Source organism: Geospiza fortis, unplaced genomic scaffold (assembly GCF_000277835.1).
Source record: "Geospiza fortis unplaced genomic scaffold, GeoFor_1.0 scaffold70, whole genome shotgun sequence".
Taxonomy (NCBI): Eukaryota; Metazoa; Chordata; class Aves; order Passeriformes; family Thraupidae; genus Geospiza; species Geospiza fortis.
Window position 1 is genome coordinate 1439717 of NW_005054317.1, and position 15257 is coordinate 1454973.

Below are 15257 nucleotides of genomic sequence, written 5' to 3' on the forward strand. Positions count from 1 at the left end.
CCAAGCCAACTTGCTGTGATTTTTTCCAGTTATGTGCAATTATGTGAGATTTAATCAAAGAACTTTGAATTACTTGCATTGCTCCACAGCGCTTGCATGGTACCTCTGGGCGTCACTGAATGAGTTGTGGCCATTTAAGTGTATTGCTCTTGCAAACAACACAGTGGGAAAATTAATTTAAAATTTCCTTTTATATCTGGATGCTTAATTTTTAGAGCTGCACTATGTTCTGTGTTGGTTTTCTGTATTTGAAGCATAAATCCCATTTTTAAGACAAACTGTAAGCAATTCTATTTTGCCCTTACAGAATAAAGAGATTTACTATATAATATACTGGGAATGGGGGCTGAGTTTAACCTATTGTGTCAAAGTTAGTCCTTAACCTCTCTTTCCTGCTTCCATATGGATAGGCAGCATGTGGAGATTTTGTCTTGTGGGGAATTACAGACCCCAGCAGATACTCCCCTCTAAAAAATGCCCTCAGCCCAGGGGTGAGAGCCACATCACCCTTACGGTCCACAAGTGATGGAGTCACCAAACCTTGGCTGGTTGGGATGATGGAGTTGTCACCTCTGGAGAGCAAATGAACCTTTGAGGTTGGTGGGAGCACATGGGACTATTTGAGTAACCAGTTGTTTATGAACCCACACCCTGCCAGCCTCTGCAGTGGCCTTTCACGCCTGTGGAGCTGCAGTGAGTGTGTTTGTTCTGTGCAGTCACTCATAAGTGCACTTCAGTATCATTAGAGGGAGGGATTTATTAGTTTCTCCCATTTAAGAAGGTTTAATTAGTTCCTGTAATATTTCATATTTTACGTACAGGAAAGATACAAAATGGCTCCTGAGGAAAACAGAGTCAGCTCAAGGGGAAAAAAGTCCTTTTCCAAGCCTCAACCTTGGGAAGCCTTTGTAAAAGCAAAGATATGATAGAAAAGTCTTGTCAGTTCTCAGCACCTACTTGATTTATTATTTTTTATAGAGCAGCTACCCCACAGAACCTGGAGTTGTATGTGAATTTTCTTGGTGCGAACCCATGTGTAGGACAACAAATACCACATGAAAAGGTGTTGGCCAGTTCTTTCTGCAAAAGGCAGAACTATCTTGTGCTGGGGCCAGCACTGGCAATCTCTCCACTGCTGCTTTGATGCCATGGTCAAAGCTCTCTTGGCAGGCATTGGGGACTTAGAAGCTTCACATCCCCTGAGTAGTTAACTAATAGAAATACATTTTGTATTATTTTTTCAGAAAGACCTTAACTTTGTGCATCAGCAGTTCAACACATGTGGACTTTGGTTTGTCTTGCAATGGTTGTGAAAGAAATGCACTCTTTTTAGTAAACCTGTGTCTTAGAAAATACAGTAATTGCTATTTAGCCATGCAAAATAAATAGCTACATAAAAATGAGCTCCTCCCCTAGGAAAAGAAATAAAGTCTATAAAAGTTAGTATTTTTGTTGATCTTTGCCTGCTCTCTTGCAGCTGCCGGAAAGGTGGCTTTGCATTTTCAGGGCTTGGTGCACAAATAAAGGAGTAAATAAAACGGTTTGCTGACGCAAGCGTCGCAAGGAAGGCACAGCACGTGAGTGGAAAACCACTCCAATGGGCAAACAAAGTGATGTGCTGCCTTGAGTATCCCAGGCAAACCTGGGGGGAGTAGAAGGCAGTAGTGATTTTTTGTCTGTTTTAGTGTGAATGTTTTTAAAACATTGTTGACTGTCAGTGTCAACAGAGAAGTACAGAGGAAGAAAAGCAGAAATGTAAGTGTGACTGGAAAGGTGGATCAGAATACAGTAATTACAGAAGCATTATTTTTGCTGCCTTTGATGCTAGCATAAGTACGTGAAAACTAATGCACTGCAGAGGACAGGTTTGTGGTTGAAATACACTTGATAGATTTTGACAAATTAAACAGTTGTAAAGATGTTTGGAAGTTTTCCAGATCTTTACTGTTATTTATGTCACTGAACTAAAAAATCAGTGGTTAATTTGCAGTTCTTATAATTTTTATGATACTTATGTTGTTGTAAATTTAGCAGCGTGCGGCATCAACTCAGCGGGATACATTTTATGTTGTCAGCTACCTTTTGATATCATAATAGATTTCAGTTGCCAAAGCTTCGGGGAGAGAGAATAAAATGTATGAGTGCACTGTGTGAGTGCCTGGATCAGACCCAAGTAGGAGAGGAGTTGGTGCAGGGTGGTCCTTGAAGCCAGGCCTGGTCCTTGGGGGACAGCAGTGATGCACCAGAGTCCTCTGCCAGGGGTGGCAAATGTGTTTTAAAGTGGTAAGGATGGATGAGATGCTGTTAGGATTGGGCCCTGCAGTATCATTGGTGGGTCTTTGAAGTCTGAGTGTCTTCTTAGAGTTGAAAATGGCAGCAGTGCAGAGCTCCTCAAGTCTGGTCCCACCACAGGGACCTTGTCCTGACGCTGCATCCCAGCAGTGCCGAGTGTGGGCTGTGCCTAACAGGTGGCAGATCTGGTCTTACAGATCTGGTCTTACTTGTCGAATTCATCTGTATCTCAGTGTGTAACCTAAGGGCTGAGGGAATTCTCCATCCCCAATTTACTTCTGCTAGTGATTCTCCATACACAGTGGTCCACAGTGTGTTTCCTGGGTAAACACAGGCTAGAGAGAGAGCAAGCAAATCTCCAACATGATGTGGTTAGATGTGGGACAAGCTTCTGTCCTGTGGGATGGCATTGATCAAAAAGGAAAGTCTTAACCTGTATTTTACAGAGTGCCTCTGATACCTGAATTCACACTTTTTTTAATAGATACTTTTTACACTATTTTTCTTTTTATGAATACTCTCTATTCTCTGTATTTATAGACTTTTCTTCTGTTGTCTCCTGTCATGGAAGATGGAGAGGCATCTTAAATTCAGGTGACTTAAAGAAGAGATGTAGTTATTTCTCTCTTGGGAGGTGTTTTATTAGTGGGTTAAAAATACTGGTTTTAATCTGAGTGAGACCTGCCTTTGTCTGTGTATGTCACATATGAAATGGACTTCTTATAAAGCCTACCCATGCCCTTCCCATCATCTACTCCTTTCAACATTTGCCCTTTGCCTTCTAAGCCTGAAAATGGGAGAATTTATTAACGGTTGTTTCCTCAGTGTTTGTGGCATTAGCCACGTTTCTCAAGGGCGTTTCATGTGCTCTTTCCACTCTAACGGGATTGTTCATTGAGTTCAGCTCTGGCACATTGGGGATCCATTTGCAAAGATAGCTGATTAAGCTGAACCTTCCTCATCCGTAGGTAATCCCAAAATACGCAAATTGTTAGCGTGAGATTGGTTTTTGAACATTTTTAGGTTTATAATTAAGCGCTTTGTAGTTGTCCTCCACCTCCACCTCCCTCCTCATTGGAGTCTTTAGCTGTGCTGACTCCAGCTCTCCCATTCCCTTTTTCTTTCTTGATTATCTCTTTATTTCTTTTCTTTTCCCCTGGAGGTAGTTTTATGTCTGGCTCTTTCTCTGGGTATACTGCTTCAAAGCTGCATGGCTTGGAGCAGATTTTTGGGCACAAAGAAATTTTGCAAACAGAGCATTCTACCACTGCTTGGGGTTTTGCTGGGTCTAGGTTCCCAAGATGACAATGACCAGTGCTGAGCACATTGCTCTGGGGGTAGGAGACTGATTTACTCTTGACTTGAGAAGAGACTGGAGATGGGACAGCTGAGATGGGTTTGTTTGGAAATTGCCAGCCAAGGAGGAGGTGAGGTATTGGTGTGAGCAGCAAGGAGCTGATGTTTGTGCTCCTGCACCGATGCTTTTCACGTGGAAGATGCTGTTCTGCTGTATAGGAAGAGCAAGATCAAATTTTCTTTTTGCCTTGCAGCAGCAGACTGGTATGTTAGTGTGCATTCGCTGGCTAGACTTATTCTGGCTAATGTTTGCCAGATTCTTCTATTACATATTAAAATAAGATCGTATGAGTGGGTTTTCTTTTTGTGCGTGTTTCAAAAAACTAGGCCAGCCCTAACAAGCACATTTTCGTGTTTTTGTTGTTTTTTTTGCATTTTGTCATTTTACATATTGAAAAATGGAATGCAAAAAGAAAAAGGAAAAGCCTGCTAACATCAAAAAGAAATAAAGCTTTGCATTATTCTGCATAAGTGTTAAAATCTGACTGATAGTTTGTATATACAGACTTCGTCTTTTAGTAAATGCTTTTCTTTTCTGAATTTGACCTAAAGAGGGTCGTGCAGTGCTTTTGTTACTAATAAATGTGGCAGAATTTAGGTTAAAAAAATAGGCAGACATTAATTTGTTGGGGCAGGATATTCTAAAACAAAATGCAGAGCATTTCTGCCTCCTTAAATCCAGCTATGTTAATATCATAAAGTTTTTATTTTAAACATCAGGAGAGAAGCCCTGTTTGAAGAATGCAGCTTTAAAAAATGTCTTTGTAAATTGAGATTTTAGGACTACCTATTTGGAGGATGTTCCGTATGATAAATGACCTTATAAGACAAAAAAAAAAAGTAATTTTGCATGTCTGCTCCCTAGGATGTGTGATAATAATAAATGAACATTTTATATATCATTATATATATATCATGGCAGAACAAAGATCAGAAGATATATTATTCATTATTCCTGTTACTTCATATTTAAAAGGCAAAGGTTTTTGCTTCTTTGCCAAAACAACGGCTACAGAATATATTTGTAATAATCCCCACAAATATGAAGGGGAGAAAGATCTTCCAGGTCGTTAGCACTGAAGAAAACAGAGATGCCTTTAATTGTATTCATTTGAACATTAATACATTAATGCTGAGATTTAAGTACTGTTACTATTAAAAATTAAACTGGAGGGGCAGTGTGCAGATCATATGCTTTAGTGTAAGTTGTCAGGTGCAGTGTTTGCATATTTAGCCTGCCATTCCAGCACTAAAACAGACGTTTGAGGCCACATCTGGCTTTCTGAGGGGCACTTTTTACACCACCATTTCTGGCGATAGCATTTCTTTTCATGGATGCAGTTGCACCACCTGAGCAAAAGTTGCAGTGGTTAAAATCAGAGGAGGGTAAGGAGTCACTTGTTTGCTGTCCTGAAGTCCTCTTGTTCTTCCCCTGTCCTCCCGCCGCCGTGTCCGCAGTTATTTTGCAATATGCAACCCCCTCCGAGCACTGCCTGCGGAACTGGAGTAGCTCTGGCATGTAGATTTCCCAGTGGGAGAACTTGTGTGGATGGTAATTTTAATGAGACCTGATTTAAGCAGTAGAATAGATCCATAAAACTAATACAAGCAGACTTTCAAGAGCTCTACTATTTGTCAGGGCAGTGAATTTTAGAGGTGCATCCATTGGCTTGGTAAAGAATATTATAATCTGGAGAACTTAGTCTGTATTAATTCAGATTGTTTCTATGCAAAGTACTATTGAGAGTGTCTCGAATCCAGGGCAGGCCAAATATAGACTTATTTATTTTTGAGTCTCAACTTTCGTCCAAAAATCGTGCTGGAACCACAGGACCTGAAAGCTGTGCTCTATATGAATGAATGCAAAGTCTGTATGAGTGCACACAGCTGTGCCTCCAAGCTGTGACAAACCCTTAGCTTTGCTTTTTTTCCCCCTTCATTTAAGGCCACTGCTTGGTCCATATGTATTTCAACCTCTCCCAAGTTGTCACACCTAGTTATATATGGCAGTAACACAGGTTTCTTGGGAGACACGGAGTTTTTCTGTGAATATAGGCGTTACACCCACCCCAGAACCTGAATCCTGCTTCACCTAATACACTTGGTCCATGGCTTTTATTTTTCATCCCAGTGCTCTGGAGCATCTCTCGCTGTTGTTGGAAATTGTGCAGTTCTGTTTGGCCTTACTGAACTCTGTTTTCTTTCCCTGCTCTCCTCCCCAGCCTCTTCTCTCTGTCCTGTTTGTTGTGGGTTTTTTCCCAACTAGCTTTTTTCACCTCAGCTATCTCAGATGGCAGTGAGGAAGAGAGCAGGTGTAGGAAGCTCAGGGCAGGAGTTTGAGATGGAAATGGGGGGAGTTGGAACACCAACAAACAGCAGAGAACAAGGGGCAGACAAGTAACATGGGGAGAAATAGAGGGAAAAGTGAGGAGGAAAGGATGAAGGTAGAGGGCAAGGAGGAAGGGAGGCTAGGGAGTCTGTGTGAAGGTAAAGCAGAAGGATGCACTGTGCCATGGGGGGGACACCAGCTCTGCCACCCCTTCCCATGCTTGGGCATCCCAGGGACTGCAGGGACAAGGGCAGAAAGGAGGTGGCTTCGGGCAGAGCTGATGATAGCAGGGACATGCATTTAAATAGGGAAAAAGTTTATTTGCTTTTTCTCGCAGGAGATGCTAAGTGAATTTTGCAGTTTGAGTGGAGTGGCATTATTGTACTTAGCTCTGCATTTATTAAATAAATTTGTTCTCCAACTCAAGTGTTAAGTGTGTATTATGAAACCTCAGAGCCAATCTTAGTGGTTGCAGTGTGCAAATATTTTTAAAATTATGTAATTAAACAGGGATTGGGCTGCAATGTCCACTGAAGTGATTTATTAATTGAATGGTTTGATTAAATTTAATGTTATTTTAGTTTATACAGAAAGGGTTGGTATCTATTTCACAGACGGGGACATCTTGTGGGGCTGTCAGTGATGGTTCAGAGGTCTTTAGGAGGAATCTTTAGCACCCAATTAAATATTAACCAAGAAGATGAGACTTGTTCTTTCTCTGTCCCTGAAACTGTGTTTTGACATCTAAGGCTGGTGATAAAAATTTGCTCGGCAGAATCACTTGCAATGCACTCTATTTATCACTAGATTATTTCCAAATTAATCATGCTAAAAATCTTTCCATTGTAATTGTGCTGGGGCTCAGTGCTGTACGATGTGTGTAAATAAAAAAATGTCCTTTTAATTCCATGTTAACTGTGTCTTGCTGCTGTTGCAGCCAAACTGTATCTGTTTCGGTGGAATGTCATTTTAAAGGTATTGTGGTTACTGAGCGGCAGCTGTGATTGAAAAGTATGTAAACTAATCTTTAGTTGCTCGTGTCATTTTTATATTCTTATGTCAGAACACAAGAAAGCTGCTTTAAATTTGTCTTTCACTGTGTATTAATTTTCAAGTCTAATTTTTCTTGGGTTAAAGCATATACTGCATTCTCTGCTACACATTACCATTTGGTGCCAAAGTAAATGGCTACTTGTGAAAAAGTACAGAATTAGTTCCTGCTTGATTACTCTAAAATACATATTTATTTTCCTAGGGAGAGTTTTTATTGCCAGTGTATAAAGGACAATTGTCCTGTATGGTATCGGTGACTTAAAAGGCAAAGTAATCAAGCACCATATATTTATTACTGTGAAGAGCAGAGCTGTGCATTGCTTTCCCAAAAAACAAGAAGGACAGTACAAGGGGTTTTGGTTCTTCTTTTTCCTCTTTCTTCTAGGCTTGCACTGTGTGTTCTGCTCTTTTAAACGTAGACCATTCGAAATGAAATCCTCGGCTAATATGTCTGCATAAGGACTTCTTTGTCTTTCAATGCCCAACCATTGAAAATTAAATGTGTTTGCGGATAAGTATTTATTCATACCATACCTCACACCTGATCTTGTGTCAGTATGACATCATCTTTGCCACAAAGACTTCTGGTGGTTTAAAAATGTTCCGTTGTGAAATAAGGGGGAGAGGTAGAAAAGGGGCAAGGAAGGCAACAAAAATAAACTGCTAGTGGGATTTGATGTTTTGCCAATTAAAAACAAAATATAAAAAATCATGTTCTGAGGTCCACGTGCAGCCTTTGATCCGTACACAGGACTTCCATTTGTGCCGGTGGCTGTTCAGCCTGCGGAGGGAAGGCTGTACATGACTTAATTTGTATGTTGTGGGAAGTACATTTTCCTAGCATGTGGTCTAGCTTACTTGAAGAATCTGAAATGCGTTATAAATGTAAATGCTGTGTTTAAGTAAAACTTCATTATGTTTTGGTGGTTTCCAAAAATGCACAGGATTTGACCTTAAAGTGTTATTTCAAGGTGTTATGATGTATGAGCTAGACTTTGTAGTCTTCTAAATTAAATCTTTGAACATGTTATTATTGTATTTTGGCATCGGCAAGATGTAGTTCTCAGCTATTTTTTGTCACAGCCTTCATTTTTCTAACAAGAGTAACGAGACAGGGCCAGATTCTTCTGTAAGAGGCGTGTGCAGGATGGGGATTACCCTGCATTCACTGTGGTGTAACCAAGGACAGGTCTGCCCTTCTCATCCAAGTCCAAGGGCATGGCAGCTCCTTGCCCATGGCTGCCATCAGCACAGCCACCACCCACCACCACTGCCTGTGACCATCACAGAGTCCCACGTAGGATGTGGTGAAGGGTTTAGCATTTGGATCCAAATCTGGTTCATATATAAAAGCGGTTGTGTTTCTGTTTGGAAAATATGAGCCCTTTTCACGTAGCCCAGGTGTGGATTAGCTCTCTAAACCATTTGCCCATTCCTGTGTTTGTGGGAGACTGTTTTCAATTCTTACAAAGAGGCTGTACAAGTCCAGCCGTACAAACAACAGAAGCAATCCAAAAGTGGATTTAAAAAAAAAAAAAATTAACAAAGTGTTTGTGATCTCAGCTTGGTAGTCTGGATGAGGGAGCAGACATAACCGCTATACGTATGCTTATTTCCAAAGAAAATAACTGCAAAACATTTCCACCTATGCCATGAGTGCTCAGGGCTTGTACTTCTCCTGCTGTGTGTAACAGCCATCTGTTCGTGTTATGGCAGGGCCGTGGGGCGCCGTCCCCACCGTGCCGTGTCCCCCGGGCAGCACCAGGCACAGGGAGTGTGCCAGCCAGCCACGGGGAGAGGCAGGGCTGGGGCTGGGGTATGTTGTTGCAGAAAAGTCGATTAAGAAGAAGAGATCTGAGTCAGCCCTCGGGGCCGCGGCCGTCAGTCGGTGGAGCGCCAGAGAGAGGCCGTCTTTGTAGTGTTGTTTTTGGTACCGGTTTCACGTTGCGCGCTCCTGGTATGATTCATGATGGTTACAAGGGTGATTTTCCCTCAAGAAAACAATCCCTCCCCCAAACAATCGCAGAGCCACCCTTTTGGACACTTTGCTTGGATGGCTTTCTGTCTGTCTGTCCTGAGGTGGTCTTCCACTGCAGGCTTGGAGTGGGAAGGGAGAGCAGCACTCAGCCAAAGCACAGCAGAGGCTCATCCCCCATCTGTGGTCAGGAGTTTCCCATTTTCCTCCTTCATGAGCAGACTGGCTCCTGGATTGGGGAGGCCTGAAAAATTTGTACAAATTTTCAAAATAAAAGACATAGGATACCCTGCTTTCCCTCTGTCATTCCTTCCCTGCATCCCAAATAGGGTAATGCTTAGAAATGCATCCAACCCCGAGTTCAAAATGGATTGCTTACCCGTGTTTCTTGAACAGCTAATTTTGCTGGCATGTTATTATTCACCCTCTGCTATTTTCAAACTGTGACACAAAACTAGAGAGAAGAAGAGATTGAAATTTTGACCGGTACGTTATCCTGATACCTGAGATGCTGTGTTGATATGAGAGTATCTTTACCACAAGGACTTTCTTGGTGGTTTTAGAGATCCCAATGTGAATAAGTAGAAAAAAGGCAGAACTAATAGCTAAAGAAGCAAAAATATTTTTTTCTTAAAGAAATTGATTAACATGCAAATATGTACTGTATGCATATTAAATATCATTTCAAAATGTGATGGGCAGGAAGCATAAGTGATGCCATTTGGTTTTGTGGCATCAGTGTGGGTTGATTAAGGGGGTGGGGATAAATTTTGGGGATTATTGATATAGCATGAGTAGAGCCAGATGGTTGTATTACACATCTTTTGTGTTCTTGTTTGCTTCTTAAAGCAGTTGCAGAATTTTGCCCTGGGCAAAATTTACTCTTTGCTCGTATGTTCCCCTGTGAATTTACTTTTGACAAAGTAGTTCACAAAGAGGGGAAACGCTGTGCCCACAAACCCATCTCTTCCCTTCACGTTTGTGAAGCCAACAGCCCCCTACTTCAGAAATATTTTGTAACTTGTGAAATAAATTAGCAGTAGGTGCAAGTTCAGAGTGCGTGTGTGCTGTGTTTCGCTCCCCCTCGGTGTGCGGTATTGATTTATGGAGAATGCCATTCTTTAGATTTTCCTTGCGGTGTTGTGAAGAAGAAACTGTGGAAATGGCAACCAGTTCAGTTTAATGCACTACTTATGTAGTGTTCTTCCATTAAAGAAATGTTGTCTTAAAGATTAATGAGCTAATTTTTCCACTACTCCTTTTTTATTTTAAGTTTTGAGGTTGTGGCATACCTGATTCATGTGATCAAAAACACATACTTTGTGGTATTCAGGTTGAGTGGGAGAAGGTGGTGCTAGGTAGGTGTTTGTGACATTTGTTGGAACTGCTTATCACCGGAACCACCAAAATTTACATGTGTTTGTTATTTCCCTTTGAAAGCAATTTTTTATTTCCCATAAAAAGATGGGTTTTTGTAAAGGCTTTATAGGAAAGAATTTATGTCTTTCTTGCATCTCGCACCAGTTTTTGTGAGTGTGTAACTCCATTGACTTGGATGAGGTAACTCCCAGCTTGGATGATGAGTTCCCTCTACATCTGGCAATTACAGTGGAAACAGTCCCACTTGTAAACATGTAAACATTTTTGTCCTCTGCCTGTGTCCCTGTGTGAAATGTGTGTTTGCAGAAGGTGAGGAGACTCACCTTGCTCGTGACTTTTATTGGGGACCAATTCATGCTGACACTGATTCTGTGGCCCCATAGCTGCATCCCCTCTCCACACTAAGCCGAGCCCATGTTTTGCCCAGACTGGGAGCAGCAGCTTTGGGCCCATTTTTTAGAACCAGTACTTGATGTGGAAATGGGACAGGCAGCTCTGAGCCCATTGAAATCTCTGAGTAGTCCAGTAACAAGTCTGAGACCGGAGCAACTTACTCCTCATAATGCTGCCATTGTGCTCATCCAATCTGATCAGTTCTGGAAATGTTTTAGTAAGTCTATCTTACAACACTATAAGAAGATAATCAGCTGCCTTAGAAGGTCCCCATCTGGAGTATAGAGTTCTTTTACTGAAAGATGTTTTGCCTTTCCGAGATAGCTCTCGCATTTCATCATCTGTTGTGCAGAGATGAAGTGCATATGAAAAGTCAGTGACTCTGAATCCATCTGTTGTTATTATTTTCCACTGATAATTGGCTTGAACAATGAAATGTCTGTGTCTGTAGCCTTTGAAACTGTACACCCTGTTTATTTTCTGGAGGTCTTGCTCTGCTCTCCCCCCTGATTCTTTTTTTCTTTTTTTTTTTTTTTTTTGCCTTTTTTTGTTTATTTTATTTAGGTTTTTTTTTTTGTTTCATTTTTGTCTCAAGCTCATAACTAGTTGAGCTTGTATGAAGATGACATCTTTGACTCTGTGCATCAGTATGTGTCACTCACCATCTAAAGCTTGCCTGCCAATTTTTGTCAGGGTCCTGTGTCTGTGCTGTATGAGTGTAGAGCAGGCTTACAGCAGGAAGACTGGCAGATCCAGAGTTCATAGATATCTTACCTGAAATGTAGTATTTATATCACTTTCTCTATTAAAATATTAATTTAGAGACCAGTATCTAATACCTATGGAATTAGATACTACCTGTAATTGTGTAATATATTCAGTTGCATCCAGTTTTGCACAATGCAGGGTATTAATATTGGATTCCACTAACAGCAGTTCCATTAGCTTGCTCAACCAGTATGAGATATATATGAGCAGGGAGGCATAACTACCAGCCAGAACTGCCAAAACAGTCATTAGAAGCTCCATTGGGATGGACAAAGGCTTTTACACAGTGATATACTGATTAAATTTTGTTCTATGGTTTATTTGCATCAAGGTTAGATCAGTATCATCCATGTGAACATATTATCTGACGCCTTATTTGGAAGGTCATTTCAATGCAAAAATGGTGAACGACACAGGGGCTCTAAAATTTCTCGCAGGATTCTTTCTTGGAGGATTTTTCTCCTGTTAGGCTTGACTAGCTCATGTTATCAGTGTTTTTGTGCTTTAACCTGGTGAGTTTATCCAAGGAGGTGTGAAAACTCCCTCCATACCATACGAGTGCTCCGTGGAACTGAACATGCTAGATGCCTATTAAAACTGTGAGTTATATCCAGTGTCCTTTGAAATAATCTGTGACACATGCTTGAGAATCCAGTAAATGTGTGTTGCATCTTGTAAGGCTGAATTTTCCTGTGCCTGCCTGTGTGTAAGTGCTCTTTCAGAATGAAATTTCGGGGCCGGACGCAGTCGTGCCGTCCATGCTACGCTGTAGTCTGGAGCACCAGAGAGTAAGGCAGAGGAGTATAATCTTATTTGTGTTTCAATGGCAATCATTTAATACTGCAAGTTATTAAAAAATAATTAAATTACCAAAACCAACATGTAGCTAGGACTTACAATAAAAGGTCAATGTGATTTGACTCCTTAAGTTAGGAAGGGACACTGGTGAATTCCAATTGCTTTAAAATCATGCTGCTTCATTCTATTTCTGGACTGGAAGGATAAACGAGACTGAAAAATAATTTATTTCTCTAGAAGGAAGAGTAAATCACAGTATGTAATTATGTATATTCAATTATAATAATAAATGTTTAGATATGTTTCGTGGTTATCACAGTCTCTAATTTAGTTGTTTTTTGAAGTAAATATAGTTTGGAGGGCTCATTTCATGAGAGCAATATTTTGAAAATAATGTTTTTAAGGAACACTTCAGAAGTTTCTTCCTTTTTCCCAAATAAACTAGTAAATAGGTGTGCATTATGTGGTGATTCATAACAGCTAAAATAGATCTGTGCCTGGAATGTCTTTTATATAGTAAACAAAACAGGGACAGTAAGAGCAAATGCAGATTTAATCTGTCAACTCAACCAAAAGTCCCTGTACAAATTTTAAATCCTTGTTAAGAAAAGGCTGGGCCACGAATGTATTGGATTTCAGTACAGTTAATGAAAATTAATTTTACAGGTGGTGTTTGGTTGTGTTTCTTCTGCTGTGGTGAGATGGGTGGCTGAGCCAAAGTGGGCACAGCACAGGATTCAGCTCTGTGCCAGAGCAATGCTTAGATTAGGAATGAGCGTTTGGCGAGGAGTTGTTGGTGCTGTTGTTATTTACTATCAGAGAAGCAGAGCGTTTAGCGCTATGATTTGATTTGATTTTGCAGCTCCTATCCCCTTAAACAAGCTGTGTAGCTTGTCAGAGATCAGGACAGGTAGAATGCACAGCAGGCGTCTGATTTGAGCCAGTTACTCATTTGCTGAGTGTTTGTGTTTATGCAAAGGGGCCTCTTCCTGCATATTTAATCTAGAGTAAGGCAGTGGCTTTTGTTGTGTTTAGACCACATACCTTCAGTCCTTCCTTACACTGCAGCCAGTGTTGAAGCACAGAAAGGCTTGATAGTCAAAAGTGCTTTAGTGTTTTCAAACTCTCAACTTTCTGCAGTTGTTTGGGAATTACTGTACAGCTCTAAGCCTTTTTCTTCCTCATTAATGGGTAAGTTTGCACTCGGTAGAATAAGATACTTTTTTTCTGTTCCATTTTATAAATGCACAAAATATTTGTTTGTTTGTAGTTGTCCAATCCTCCTTGAGCAAAACTGATCTGCTGAGGGAGTTCGTTGCAGGGAATTAGATCAAGAATACAGGTGTTTCTGGCATATACTTCTGAATTAAGTATTGAATGCCATATTGCAATAGACAGGTATTTGTGGGGTGGGGAAGTGGCGGGGGGGATGAGTTTGGTGTTATTATTCTTTGTACTAACAAATCCTGTTTTGTAACTGTCCTGAAGATAATGCTTCCATTGTTAGCTAAAAGCTTTCAAACAGTGAGCAACGCAGAACTGCAAAAGAAGCAGCAAAAAAAAAAAAAAAAAAAGAGTAGGAGGGGGGAGGGAAAAAAAAAAGCAACCCTCTGGTCTTTATTGTTTCCTTTGCAAGGGTCCTCACTCGAATGTCTGCGCTGTAATAGGGAGGTTTTTCTTATGTGGAAATTGAATCGTCTCTTCATTGATATTAATAGCACACTAGAGATGTTAGCCATGATGCAGAGTACCAGAGCTGTGGAGTAGGAAACCTGATATTGCAGGGGGAAAAAAACGACAGTCCTATTGCTCCTCAGTGTGGGAGACATCCCTCCCCGAGAGCAGAGTTTGCATAATGGCATCCTGCCTCAACTATTTACTTATAGGTATTTTAATCTCGGGCTCTTTCTTTTAGTACAGGCGTAATTACTGCCGCTCGCTCCTGCACTTATTAACTGCGCAGCTCGGTTTCTGATTCCGTCTGGACAAATTAGTTTTAAAAATGACTTTGGAGAGAATCCGTGCGGTGTGCCTGCACAATGTACACAGTGTATATGTAATGTGTGCTGGGCTGGGAGAGCGTCGGGGTCCGACGGGAGGGAATTGGCATCAAAAATTAAAGAAAAGACGACAAAGGGCACGTCTTGGAGGCTGAGGGTTGAAGCACAGACAGCGCTTGGAGAAATGTGGAAAATGTGCGGCGAGGCCAGAAGTAGTAGTTTTGGTTCCCAATTAACTATTTCCTTCGTTTGAGTAACTCCTCTCAAACAGAAGAGTGTGCTGTTCCACCACATGTTGGAAAGTGTGAGAATCTGAATAAAATTTCATCAACCTTATTAAAATATGTAGGGACTTTGGTCTTCTTGGGTACGAATCAGCCTACAGACTCAGAGGCATTTATTAACAATAAGACTGCTGAGGTTTTTTAATAACAAAATTACAAATACCGTGTCTAATTGTAAGTGTATTACTTTTATGCACCAGTTTAAAAAAAAAAAAAAAACAAGAAACTTTTTATGAGGAAAAGTACCTCAGTCAAAGCACCTCGTGTGATTAGTGCTATTGTATTCTTAAATTTTGATTGATAGAGATAATAGTTTTCACTTAAAAATACAGACAGGTACTTTAACTTTCCATGACAATAGCTATTTGCATTTCTTTTATCTTTTTGTTTAACATTTGTGGGGGTTGGGACGGATTTGATTATTAACTCTTATTGCACACCGAGGTAAATGCTAAAACAAAGCTTTTGTTAAAGCTTCAAAAGGTAAAACAGCAAATATTGTTTTTAGGCTTCAATATTTAAAGGCTGTTAAAGGATACCTCGAAAATATTTTCACATGACCACGACCAGGAGTGTCACTCGCCTGCCAGGTAAGGGACGGGACAGGGGCGGCGGGGGTGGGGGCAGTG

At 40.7% G+C, this 15257-nt stretch overlaps 1 protein-coding gene across 8 annotated transcripts in view; it reads left to right on the forward strand.

Annotated features, from left to right (window-relative positions):
- The window catches only part of FOXP1 (forkhead box P1), a 331699-nt gene that overhangs the window by 93461 nt on the left and 222981 nt on the right, over positions 1 to 15257 (forward strand). The window contains exon 1 of one of the 8 annotated variants that reach the window (XM_031056358.1): positions 15137 to 15218. The exons of the other annotated variants lie outside the window; for them this stretch is intronic. The gene's annotated coding sequence lies outside the window, so the exon portion shown is untranslated. Of the gene's footprint in view, positions 1 to 15136; positions 15219 to 15257 lie in introns of those variants that run through there. 8 annotated transcript variants of the gene reach the window in all.